The sequence below is a fragment of the Ambystoma mexicanum genome, chromosome 14, assembly GCF_040938575.1.
Source record: "Ambystoma mexicanum isolate Mex_15411 chromosome 14, UKY_AmexF1_1, whole genome shotgun sequence".
Lineage (NCBI taxonomy): Eukaryota > Metazoa > Chordata > Amphibia > Caudata > Ambystomatidae > Ambystoma > Ambystoma mexicanum.
In genome coordinates, this window is record NC_090940.1 from 397,144,368 (window position 1) to 397,158,413 (window position 14,046).

A 14,046-nucleotide genomic window follows, 5' to 3' on the forward strand; every position below is an offset into this window, starting at 1 on the left:
TTTTATAGTTTTGCCTTGAAACATAACCTTCAAATTAATACCACTAAATGTTTTATTATTTCATTTGCAGACAGTAAGAGGAGAACTGCTAGATTCAAATGGTGTTTAAATGGAGTGTGCAGTCCTCAAGTGCCCTCGATACGGTATTTGGGCTACACACTTGCAAATTCATATTCTAAAGCCATGTGGAAGGATCTTCTTAATACTAAGGTCAAATCTCTCACCTCTCAGATGAAGATTATCTTCCATAAGTATTGCCAATTTTCAGTTTCACCCGGCATACAATTCTATCTTCTAAAAGTAGAACACATAGTGCTTTATGCCCTTGATATCTGCCTCTTGGAAATGGAAGACTTTCTGGACATGAGCACTCTCGATCCTTAACATGCTCATTTGCCAGGAAGTGGGTATGCTTCCTCGGTCAGTCAAATGGCAGTGGCGTATGCTCAATACATATGCAAAAATGCGTTCTCCTCCAAAGCAATCTCTATATGAAGACCTACCACTTATGCTAGGTTGAGGGATCTGTTCCTTCGATTGTAACATTTAAAAATAAAATGGAAATAATCTTGCAGGCTGTAATGATTACTAAGGAGGAACTTAGTCTTGGGCTCCCTTCTTTTAAGAGAACATTTCAGAGATATTATTGGTGCATGATGTTGGATCAAATTGGTAGGAGTAAAGCATACTATGAATATATGAAATTTCGCAGGAAATGGGGTTAAAGGGCAAAATATCTTGAGTTGTTTCCTTGTCAGCAGCTGCGCAAAATGTATATGCGATACAGGTTAAACCAATTTCTGACAAATCAAAGGATTCAGCATTGGAATACTGATGCAGGTAACCGCAGACATGGAAAATGCTGATTTTGTGAACAAATTACAGTACTCAAATCCCTAAAGCACTTAACCATATACTGCGAGTTCTTTGAAGCTTACAGATCCAGGGTATTTGGATCCTACTTATCGCTGTCATCATAGTTAAGCAGAGAAAGCTTATGGGAAAATTGCATGTATAATCAAAAATGTGTGTTTAAATTGATTGAATTACTGTAAATTATCCAAGAGAACTTGGATCTGAAGAAAATTGCAATGTTCCCTGAAGATAGCCCCATTTGATGGTTTTATAAAAAGGATTCATTGAGGGAGATACTGCTCTAAAGTTATAAGGTTTTATGTAGATACAGGATATAAGAAATGAGGTAATTGTCCTGTGGCTTTGTTGTTTAGTTAGATTTATTTCTTCATGAAATGTAGCATTGATGTTTTTATGTTGTGATTTCAATTTTGTTATGCTATGTTAGAGTTAGTAGATAACGGAATATGGAAATGTGTTATTTTATTCTCTTCCTTTTATGTACACTGATATTTAAAGATTATGTTTTGTAAAGGTTTTTTTTACCAAAGACAATAAAAAAAGTGCATACCCGCACTCCCTTATATTCCCAGAGGCAAGAATACACTGCAGGGCCAAGTTCAAAGACAATCTTCATGGCAGAAGGCACGGGCGATGAGACGTTGGGCTAATTGGGTGGGGAGGTAAAGTCCTGGCACCTGGGTATGAGCTTACGTGCTGCTAAGTGAACCAAATGTTCCAGGCATAGCACGAGCGTGCCAACCAATTGTAGAGGGCCATATAGTGAATAGTTCGAGAGCTAATTATATAATGGGCCTCATTACGTAAACGGCGTCGACCCTTAACGCCTGATTACAAGGTCCCTTAGCGCCATGATGATATTAACGCCTGCTTTTTGCAGGCGTTAAAATCCATGGCGCTAAGGGACCATGGTGCTAATTACGCCACCGTAATTTACGGTGGCGTAATTAGCGCCTTCCCCACTCCCATTATGCCCTATGGGGCAAAAATGGGAATGGGGAAGGGTAAAATGGGAAATGGGGATTTACCGCCCCACTCACCTTGGAATGGGGCGGTAAATCCGCCATCCACCATGGTGTAAACGTAGTTTACACCATGGTGGTAATGGTATGACCGAGGCGGTAACTTACCGCCTGGGTTGTAATGAGGCCCATTGTGTACTTAATAGTGTTAAAGATGAATTGCACTACGGGTGGGCACGAGTTGTCCACCTGACAGTAGAGATTGAATTGAATTGATTGTTTATTTGTATAGCGCCTATACACAACGTGTTTCAAAGCGCTTAAAAATTCCAAAGTCAAGGCCAGTGGCAGCGGTTCTCTGGTCTGCCTACTTTGCATTCCCGCTTCCCACCGGCTCACGAATAGAGTTTATGACCATGTACCCTGATTTTGTGGACTATGGACATGATCTGTCCAGAAAACACACCAATATCTCTCTGCCATGGATGGTATGCTGCATTCTGGTGTGCAGATATCCAGGGGCACCTCTAGGAATGGTTACAAGAGTTATGTGGGTTCTCTATGTGCTACCGCCTCAAGGGGTTGCATCACAGAGCCAGTGGTTTCCCCTGGCCTCCAGAGAGCCCCAGCTTTCTGTCAGAGTGCGCAAAAAAGGTGACCATGATACAGTACACAGATGACACCCCAATTCGTTCCAGGACTGGGAGGGAGCTGGGTTAAACCTCATCCATTTTCAAACTATGTTTATAGGAGGTAATGGTTTGGATGCAAAGGAACCGTCTGAAGTTTAATCCATCACAAACAGGGATCATCATTTTTGGAAAACTTACTAGTTGCTGCAATGATTCTTTATGGCTAGAAATTCTCAGCCCATATCCCTTCTAGGCCCAGCAAGATTGGAAATCTACGGGTGCTCCTCAACTTTTGTTCCTTCGATTAGCTCCATAATAAAGGCATGCTTGTCTCACTTTCCAATTCACTTATCGAGCGTGTTTCCTTAACACACAGAACAATGCTGATGAATGTGTTTATTTCCTCTCAACTAGATTACTGCGAAGCAGTATATCTCAGCGTTCCAAAGAAAGATTTCACACTTGCAGCATAACGAAAATACATTAGCTCATGATAGCTTCCAACTGAGGAAATCTGTAGTCTCACATGTTCACAGATCACTGACACATTGTGGCTCGCCCTATTGAGTTTAAATGTGTATGTCTACACCAGGGCTATTATAATGGTGGTCCTTCCTTCACAGTGCAAGAGTTTCTCAAACAAATACTTGGATGCAATCCAGGGTCAACGAATATGTGTTATGCAAGATCACAGGATGTAGAGCTAAGATGCAGGACACAGGCAGGGACAAAGTAAGTACAAAATAGAAATGTACTTTATTAGTTTCAGGTCACAAATAGAAGTAGACAGGAGAGCAGGCTGTAACATCCTTCTATGTCAAGCTCCCATCCTGAAAGTCCCAACCAACCGTCAAGAAGTTTCAACATTACATATTACATCACACACTCTATGAGCAGCTCAAAACACTCAATACAATCATGCAAGATACCACAGAATATTTTCTTATCCAATACTTATTATTGATCCATATACAGACAATAAAATCCCTGTAGTGTTTACACAAGCATACAATCCCCATTGCAAGCAAGGAAAACTTAGTTATTCCTGTGTGGACGTAAACAATTATAATATCAAAAATTATAATAAAGTTATACTCAGAAATACACAAGTTACACTTGCCACTATTGCGGTCACTACCTCAATGTATTCTGCCATAAACCAATTACTCCTGTCAGAAGGATAGGTGAAGGGCGTATGGGAGGAAGAAATAAAAAGAGCTACAATAAATCAAAGTATAAACATCCTCCTAGAAGCACCCACAGAGAAGAGACCCAACACAACTACCAAAGAACCTCGTTAAAGTCTATATCCGGTTAAAGCCGGGAATGGACCTGAAGAGTGTGGTTCTTATAGGCCTCTCTCACTAATAAACACAGATGCGAAGATATTCGCTAAGATAATGACCACATGGTTGAACGACCTGAGGACCAGGCTGGTTTTATTTTGGGGAGATCCACGGCAACCGATATATGCCGCTGCTATAACATCCTTGCATCGATACCTAAAGACACTCGGGGTGGCGTTGGCATTGGACATGCAAAAGGCCTTCGACACGGTCTACTGGCCCTTTCTGTTCAGGGTCCTCAACAACTATGGATTTGGGCCGAACTTCGAGAGATGGGTGTGGATACTCTACACGAAGCCGTACGCCAGAATTTGTATTAATGGCATCCTACTGTTTGCACTGGTTATAGAGCCACTTGATGATCTATTGAGAGCCTGACATAGCAGGATGGGAATCTCTCTGGCGAGCAGGAACGAGAATATCACATTATATGCAGACGACATGATGCTGTATATAAAAAACCCTGAAACTAACCTTGGCAGGGCGCTACGGTCCGTCAAGGAATTCGGGGAATACTCTGGGCTGAAACTGAACTCGACCAAATTTGAGATTTTCCCCCTTCACTGAAGCAACTCAAACCCACAGAGCTACACAGGCTCTTATGAGCCCCCACACGGGTGAAATACCTGGGTGTCGAAATAGCCAGCGCTACACAAGACGTCCGCTCCTTGAACTACGCAGCAATAGCAGACGCGCTGTGTGCCAAACTGGAACGTTGGCGGTCACTGCCAGTCTCGCTCATGGGCAAGCTCGCCCTGATCAAAATGATCATATTACCCAAACTATTTTATTTATTCAGCACTGTGCCAGTATGACCGGGCAGATCATTCATTACCAGAATCCAAAGTGCATGCACAGCATTGGTCTGGAACGGGCAGCCCAGAGTGAGCTGGCGGAGACTTAACCAAACATACCCTTAGGGCAGCCTTTCCGCCCCTGATTTTGAACTATATTTTATCGCTGCGCAGGCATCCTACACTATATACGCGATGGAAGGTAACCCCAGAGCGTTGCAATCAGCAATAGAAACACACACATTGGGCCCATTGAAACTGCTGCACAGAGCGGCAGAAGCCAAAGTAAGAAATGACAACTCTTTCAACCCTGCACTGGTGACATGTTCTGCCTGTACCAGAATGGCTGGACGCCCCGGGCACGAGACCCTGTATCATCCTAACATGCCACTATGAGAAGCTCACTACCTCCCCACCACACAGGACAAGATCCTCGCCACACACTGGAGGGACAAGGGAATACACCGATTTGGAGTCCTATTCATAGATAAACTATTCATATGCTGGGAAGGGATCAACAAGACCATAGGGAGTAACCCACTTCAGAAGTTACAATACCTATGTCTGCGTTCGGCAATGGCGAAAGTATGGGATACGTTCCCTACTAAACCAAAGATACATCCGGGCTTGGGGTACATGTTCACTGCCAACGTAGCTAAGTCATCCATCTCCACATTATATAAAATTGCACAATCCACCAAAGAGGTACTACCCCTAGATGATAAAAGGGAAATGGGAGTTTGATCTGGGCTACATGATCTCTGGGCAAAACTGTGAGTATTGACAAGATATGTCTTGTATAATTCACGCTATCGGCTAATACACTACAAGGTATTACACAGGGCCTATTACACCCCAGCCAGGATCAGAAGCATATACCCTACAACTGATGGGAAATGTCCCCGATGTGGGAGTGAGGAGGCTGACATGCTCCACATGCTGTGGTTGTGCATGCGGCTGTCTAAATATTGGGCAGACGTTTGCAGTGTGCTTAATGAAATGTCCGATCAGCCCATTGTGTGGGATCCAGGTGTATGCATGCTACGGACAGTGAGTAAAATGAACCCAACTTGGCGTAAGGTGCTTAATCTCAGTTTGGTACTAGCAAAGCGGGCAATATTGATGCGATGGAAAAGTACTGAACCACCCACGAGAACTGATTGGGGAAGAGACATGACATGGGCCAGTGACTGTGAGGAGGTGTATGCCGGCCTACTACCCGTGTACAGTTGCCCCAGAGACATATGGGGCAGATATAAACAATACTTGTCCGATAAATGTGCAAGAGATGGAGACTCAGACACACTGTGATAACGCTTGGAGTGTACCTGATAGATGTGATGTTGATCATGTAAAAGGAAGGACTTATATAACCTCACAACATTCACATGTGTACCATCAAGAACAAAACAGGTTACCGGGCAAACACAACCTTATGAGCAAATATAGGTTGTGCACCATGATAAGGTTAATATCACACATCATAATTTATTCTTTTTAACTCAAAGCATCAATATCATAACCCAAAAATATAAAAAACATATGCATATGTCACAATACAATATACAAAAGCATAACAAATTACATAAAAAACTATTTTTTCCAATGCGGTCTCAGTGTATATTTGCGACAATTTGCCACTGTGATATTTTCAAGTATTGAACACTTGAAAAATGTGTTTTTTTATGTAATTTTTTATGCTTATTGTATTGTGACATATACAAAACATACAGAAACAAACAAAATGGCATGTTTAGATTTATGTTTTTATTTTGTGTGCCTTGAATTAGTAAGTAGCCTTCTGTTATTATCATCCATAGGACGAAAGAGAAGTGGCCATTAAATGGCAAATAAAAACATAGCTCTAAACAGGCCATTTTGTTATTTTCTTGCTCTACGGGATAGGGTACAGTGTACCACGTCCACGCCACAGAACCTGTACAAGGATTGATTTCATCGATACGGCATCACCACTTGAAATATTAGCAGAGGTGAGCTGGTCTGGGTAATAACTTGATGTGTTATTCCGTACTACATTGATTGTACAACAAATTTAGATGACAAGGAGATTGGAATAAATTGTAATTAGTTTACCATTGTATTTATAGATCATGGCACTCACCCCACCCATCATAGAGGCAACGCACAATTGTCAGTTGTCCTCTGTCCTGAGGAAGGTTGGCTAAACTACTGGGGCAAGACACCCTGCACCCACAGTGAACTACAACCGAAATGCGTGTCGACAGACATATCTCCTATATTTGTATAGAGGGACACATCTGTAAAACAAATGAGTCTAATCTTAAATATGTGTTTTTGTATAATGGTATGGTGACAATAGACACCTACGTTAGATATAGTTGTTGGTATGAATATGGTATGTATGAGTTATGAATGAAGTTTGAGCGGCGGAGAAAAATGTGTGAGTTTCTGTTGTGATCTTCATTATGAATTGTTTGTGATTAGAAATAAAATAAATATCATTCATTGTTTTAAAAAAAAAAACTAAATTTGACTATATGCACATGGAACCCCGTCATCATTTATTTATTGGTCCATTTATGTTATTTTTATGTATACTCACCTGGAGGACCATAGAATCACACCAGGTACTCTTATGGTATTATATATAGTAACTAAAGGAACCAATCATTGCAATAGGGGTGGACAATATATGTCCAACTGGAATACTTAGCGAATCAGCTGGCATATCCTAACCCTAGATAATTTGGGGAGTGTTTAAAGATTCATAAAGAGACCACAATGGCAAAAGTCTGAAATTATCGGAGTATGAACTGCTGGAAAAAATTGCGGGAGAACCAACAATGCCTGGGAGGTGGATTAGACCAGGATGACAAAAATCTGGAAGGAACCTGGAGAGGCAAATAAAGGGATGGATTCTGGAGGTCTCCATGATTGAACCTGGAGAGGCCATCTAGCCAAGTCCCTATGCTTCCCCCGAGTAGCCAGAAGCCTTCATATATTTTCCTGAGCACAAAAACCAGAGATATTTTCTGTATGTAAACGTGTCCAACTGAACCAAGTCTTGTGGGGGATCTATTTGATTTATTACCTTTCCATTAGTGATTGGATGGGCAGACCAAGTAGATACTTGGTATTTTTACTAAATAATAATAAAGTTAACTCCCATATTGTAAATGAACACAGGGTGTGCTCTCCGATCTCTCTCCTAGCACTGATTAAAAGGTATAGAAGGTCATTACAGTTTTGTTTTTCCAGCAAAATTGCCGGCAATTCTTGCACCAGCAATTTTACCAGACCGGTAAAAGGCATTCGCTATCGGGGCACTGATTTAACTCCAGCTAAGAGCTGGAGCTAAATCAGGTCCCTAACAGAAAATAAATACCTGAATTACTGCATACGGTGCCGGTAATTCCGGCAATCCCCTCCATGGAGTCCTACGAGATGCCATGGAATGGGGATTTACTGACCATGCCCGCACCTAGAATATCCTGGTAATACCGGGATATCAGGCGCTGGTAACGGTAGGGGCAGTTTGCCGGTATCCTGCCAGAATTACCAGCTGGATACTGGCAAATTTGTAATAAGGCTCATAGTCATTTAAAATAAGTGTGTATCCCTTACAATACTGTGGCCAACTCCATAATTCCCTAAAGGGAAAAGTTGCATGTAAAAACGAAATTCTAAATGGTTTAGTACTCTCTGAACCCTGCCTTAAAGCAAAGGGGTTCCAAATAATAACTAAATATCTGGGTATGCGGCATAGGAAAAGTGTCTTCCCAAAGTTAAACCGAGTGAAGTCACCGATTTAAAAACACATCCCTGCAAAAAGTGAGAAAGTAACTCCTGGTAGAAGAGAGATTCTTCATTGCATTGTGGTGAAGGAAAATGGTTTCTTAAACGTTTGTTGTGCTAAAACACTGCCAACCAGAGGCGTTGCTGGTGGGGGGGATATGGGGCCTATAGCCCCTAGTCTTTTTGGTTGTAGCCCTGGATAGAATTGCAGGAGCTACAACCAAAAGGCTAGCTAGCGCCCCCGTGCCAACAGTTCCGACATTAGCCTAGCCAAGGGTCTTTTCCAGACCTAGCAACACCCCTGCTGCCAGCTGCGCGAAGTGCGCAGTGAGTTTAAAATAAAGAATGATGAACAGGTCAAATTTCTTTTTACCAACAGAAAATTGCTCTATGTTATTTAAAGTAAGCACCATGTAAAGTATATTGTGAAGTTAAATTGTTCTGTAATGTCCTGCGAGTACTTCTGACCCTGAAATATCATATGAGAAAATAGAGAGTTAGATATAGAAAAATGAAATTGCAAAGAGACTACCTAGCCCGCTTCGCTGCAAGGGAAGAGCAAAGGTTTCAGTCTAGGAAGGGCATTTTGAAAACCTTCCCACATTCATGTGAATAGGTGGATTTCCCCAGACTACCTGGAAAGAGGGATAGTACCCATTGGCAACAGTCTGAAGAAGAGATTGTGTTCTATCCTGCGCTAAAGGAGGACGGGGAAAGCTACCCTGAGTTCACAGCAGAATAGGCGAAAGGAGGAGTCCAGTTCCCATGATTCTGCAAGGTATTCTCAATCTCATAGATATAGGGAGCCCATAGGAGACATGGACTGGAGCACCAAGAGCAGTACTGATTCTGAGGGTAAATGGACTTAGGTTCAGGGGCGAAAAAGAAATATGAAACACAGACAAGGTTTTGTTAAATACCCAAACAGGCCGGGTAAAGCCGTAAAGAGCTTCATGACCCTATACCACAAGAACACTCAAGTATTCGGTGTGGAAACACTTGGATTTCTTTGAACAAATAATATCATTTGAAAATGAAATCAAAAAAATTATGTGAATTGCATGGAGTTTGTGAAATGGATGGTTTCCCGCAGTATGCAAGTTTCTTTGCAGGACCAGTACCATTATAATTGGTCCACCTATAACGCACCCATTTTGAAACATTGTTCGACCCACAGGAGCCCGCAAGAGGCCTGCAAGGCTGCATATAATGTACATTTAATGTACAGTGTGGGGAAGATCAGGTACCTGGGGAGTTTGCACAAGAACAAAAATGTGCATTTGCGTAGACGTCCAGGCAGGTGAATATGAATAGCAGGGAATTTGTGGCCACGTACTTCCACGTCTTCCCAAATATAATTACCCAACTAGTTCACAATTTCCATGAGTGCTGGACACTGGATTGGATAATAGAGCAACCCACCAGGAAATATGAGGTCCAGGAACCCAACAATAAATACAACCCTAAAACCACTGAGCCATCTATCACACCTGCCCCTTCGAAGGTGGCGGAGGTGAAAACTACCCCTACTTTGCACCTGGAGATGGGGGTGGGGAGGTGGCTACAAATACTCTGCCAGTTGATAAGCAGAATGAGAGGCAGAGGAGGCACTCGCCCAGGCCCAATAGAATTGTAGTCAAGCAGGGTATCGGAACAATCAGCCATCTGCCCCTGCCACATTTGTAAGTCCTCCATACAAAGCCGATCCTAGGATGTGTAACACTCCCTCGGCACAAAAGGGGGAGCCAAACCAGATAAAAACTTACCGAAAAACTTCTCTCCGAAATCCATATAGGAGAGAAGTACTACCCTGCTCCCAACCTACAATTTTCTAATAGTTACACTCAAAATCCTAACTTCCAAATCAATAATTCTCCTACTACCCGGTTCCAGGACAATCTATTCCTGAACCAACACCCGGGAGGGCGGGGGGGGATGACTGAAGGAAAGTCGCGACAATCACAGGTTCCTGGGGCTGTATGCCTGGATGAAGGGAGATGCCAAGGCTTTTAGAAAGCTTCCTTTCTTACCAGAAACAGAACCCCTGGAAACCCCTGAGCCCGATAGCGAATCTTCTACCCACGAGAAGCTAGAACCCAAAGAACAGATGGTAAGTAGAAGACGTCAAACAAACAATCACTTTGTGGAGAAAGAAAATAAGATTGTTCCCTCTGAAAGAGAAGAATCCCAAATGACTCGGGTAAGGAAATCTCTTTCAGGAATGGGAGGGTCCCCCCCAAAGAAAATGGTTCCCAAGAGACGCTGAATCCGAAGGTGTAGGTAGGGAGACTGACCCAGACAGAGTTTCCGAGAGGTATCCTCCCCACAAACAAGTATTTTTTTTTTTTTTTTTAAATACATATATTGTGCATTTGGGTAGGGTAAAAAAGAATAAAACCTTAAGCACACATATTCAATGAACCAGATACTTTACATTCATTACCAACAATGAATAGCTCACAAAATATCAATAAAACTACACAATATATTCAGATTGCATTCAGGATGCATCATAACTATAAAACATTTCAATTAATAGCCCAAACAAAACCTGTCCAACCCAATTAATCCACAGACCATGACCTTAAAATCCTTGCCTGCTGTCTGTTTTGCGTTTGCTTGGCCACGTGGGGAGAATCTCAGACTTCTGTTTCCCCTGACCCTGACAAAACAAGATATTGGACTTAGACAGGCAAGAAATCACACTTAGACCAATAGTTATGAGAAAAATGTAAATGACTTGTTAGAGTTCCTTTATTTACTCCTTACTTATAAAAACCTAATATGTAAAAGTAAACATATAGTCAGTTATACAGAAACACAGAAAAAGAGAGCATCACCATTATCAAAGTTGTAGAAGACACCTTCACCTCAGCCACTACGACACTGCTTAGTCCCAGAGCAGGTAGGCAAAGAGATCACTCGTAATAACGGGGTCTGGAGCGGAGCGTCCTCCCTCTCAGTGAGAGTGCATCACCCGGGGGTCCAAATTCTAACTGCTTAGCACAAAGGAAAGTGTCTTCTCTTCATGGGGGACCATCCCCGCCTTTCTTAGTTATGACTGCCCTCGGCCGAAGAGCAGATCACAAATAGAAGGGGCAAAGAGTGGAAAGAACCAGCCAGAAGTGGAAAAACCCAGCTTCCCTCTCTTTGCATTCATTTCCAGGACCCCTTATGACTGCACCTGTAGAGCGCTCTGACTCCCTCTCTGGCTCGTCCTTCAGCAGACAATACAACACTTATTTTCTACAGTAGGTCCACTCAGCAGCAATATTTATGTTATCTTGCCTTACCTTTGCTGCCAAGATGCACGTTTACTTTGCTGCGCCCACGAAAAACATAGGCTTTCATTGCGGTGATGGGAGGTGAATGTCCAAGATGGCTGCGCACCGGAGCCATGTTGTTTTAGCTCGCCTTTTCGCATAAGCATTACACTGTCCTAGTTTTCAAAAACCAAAAGGTGTTTTACAGCTTCTTTCCATACATAGAAACCTGCATCAGTTACAGCCAACCATGTTGCGCCATATAAAGTGCTCCAAAACTGGTTTCCTTCAATATTACCAATCTTGGTAACAAAAGAGGAATATGCCCTTTCATATTGAGTTTTCAAACATGGACATTGTGTCAGTATGTGCCGATTAGTTTCAACACAGTTTTGACACAATCTACACCTTCGATCCTCGTATGGTACACCTATCCAGCTACCTGTGTATTCATATGTGGGAAGAATGTTTAAGCGTAGAAAAATAATAAATTCCCTCCTTCTCCCACTGCATGGTCTTAGCAAATAAGAACAGGGGCCATCAACAGTGAACCTCTGTTTTAGTATATTCCAGGTATAGTCTTTTTGCTACGTTTTTGCAAGCACTCGCCTCTATCCCATGCCGAGGTCTTCCACTGGAGCTGCTTCTTAGTCAGGGATTTCCGAGATCTTCGCTAGCGGGAAATGTATATTATCACAGTGTTCACAGGCATCTCTTTGTAAGTGCCCTAGAAAGGTCCATTTGCAGTCTGGTTGCCACCAGACCCATAAGTGTGTTTTCCTCTGCTGATCCAAGTAACGGGGAACACTAGAGCTTGCAGTGCTTTAATAACCAATGTGCCCGAAGAGACCGAAGGCCCAATTTGCAGCGTAAGGCTTCTACTGGGATCCCTTTAGGAACAGTTAGCATTTATCTAAGGGTTTTTCCTTCCAACTTGTCCAAGAATTTCACATTTCTATCCAAAAGAAATTCTGGTCCATATAATAAAGCAGGTATAATGGTGCTTTGATCTATTTTTTTGGCACCTATGTGGTTACCACCTGCACTGACAATATAGCGTTTTAGTAAATACAATTTCTTTAAAATACACACAATAGTATAGTCACCACCATAGTATGAACAAGTTGGTGCCACAATTATTAGGATCCCTAAATATATATATTGATCATTTACTTCGAGTTTGGTACCATTTAGTTTCCATATAAAGGATCCTGACCTTTAAACTTCTATTGCCAACCACCATCATTTTAGTTTTCGAGGAATTGATAGACCAGTTATTCCCACTAGCATATCTGGCTAGTGCATCAATACTATGCTGAAGTCCTATGGGCGTATGATCTGAGAACTGTTTTCAGACAAAGGGAGGCAGCAAATAATCTGGGGAGAAAGAAGATTCCCTGAACTACACACATTGCAAAATGTAAATTCCTCCCCACAGGTTTCCAATCTCCGACACAGAAAATCTCCCAAGATCACACAGTGATGAGTTCAGTATTAAGAAAATGATGGCCAAGCTGGCAAATAATTCACACTTTCTTTGTACACTTTAGTGAAAAGAGGGATGATTTTTCACCCCGGTCAAGGTACAGGGTCAGTGTGAATTATCGGCTTTGATGAATACTGGATCCCAAGCTACCCTCCTGTCCAAAAAGTATTGCGACCAACAAAATTTATCAAGGGGGGAAAGTCACCAGATTTCCCCTTGTGCCTCTTCCCCAGACAACTCCAAAAATGTGATGGGAACAATATTCCAGTCGAAGGCACTGCGGATCTAAAAATAAAAATTGGGCGACATTGTTTTCAACACCTGGTGATAGTCTTGACTCCAGAGGGCACTCCTTGTTAACTGGTGAATGATTTCCTTTGGAGGTTATCCCCTCCGATCGACTGCCTGTACCATGTCCTCTGGACCCATACTAAATGGCTCATAACACTCAAGAGGAGCACAAATTATGTGAGCCTGAATGGCACCTGCCATCTGATTGATTGGCAAACCCATCAATTGGAATTTCACTTTCAGAACAATCAAGTACCAGAGATCACCATCATCTTGGTGGGAGAATAAACTGGTGATCGGAACTTTTCTCAACTATTGAAAATCAAACTTCCTACCAGTTGCAAGTGGTATACCACACTTGAAGGGAACACTTTGAAATTTTATACCAGTCAAAAGTCAGAAGAAACACTGAATCCTGTGAAAGAGGAAGATGGAAAACAAAATTAAAGAATACAATTGTTGGGTAGTTCGAGATGTCTGTTCTGACTTTTATTTGGGTAGTGTGAGAAACCAGAAGGTGTCTCACCCGCTACTCCCTGTGGATCTGTCATCCAGGTGGGCCAAGACACAGCCATCACTTTTGGATCCAGTTCCTTGGGGTGGATCAGTACGGGAGGAT

The 14,046-nt window shown here is 42.3% G+C and overlaps 1 protein-coding gene across 6 annotated transcripts in view; it reads right to left on the reverse strand.

Moving 5' to 3' along the window:
- The window catches only part of PAK6 (p21 (RAC1) activated kinase 6), a 939,585-nt gene that overhangs the window by 283,606 nt on the left and 641,933 nt on the right, over window positions 1–14,046 (reverse strand). The window lies entirely within an intron of this gene.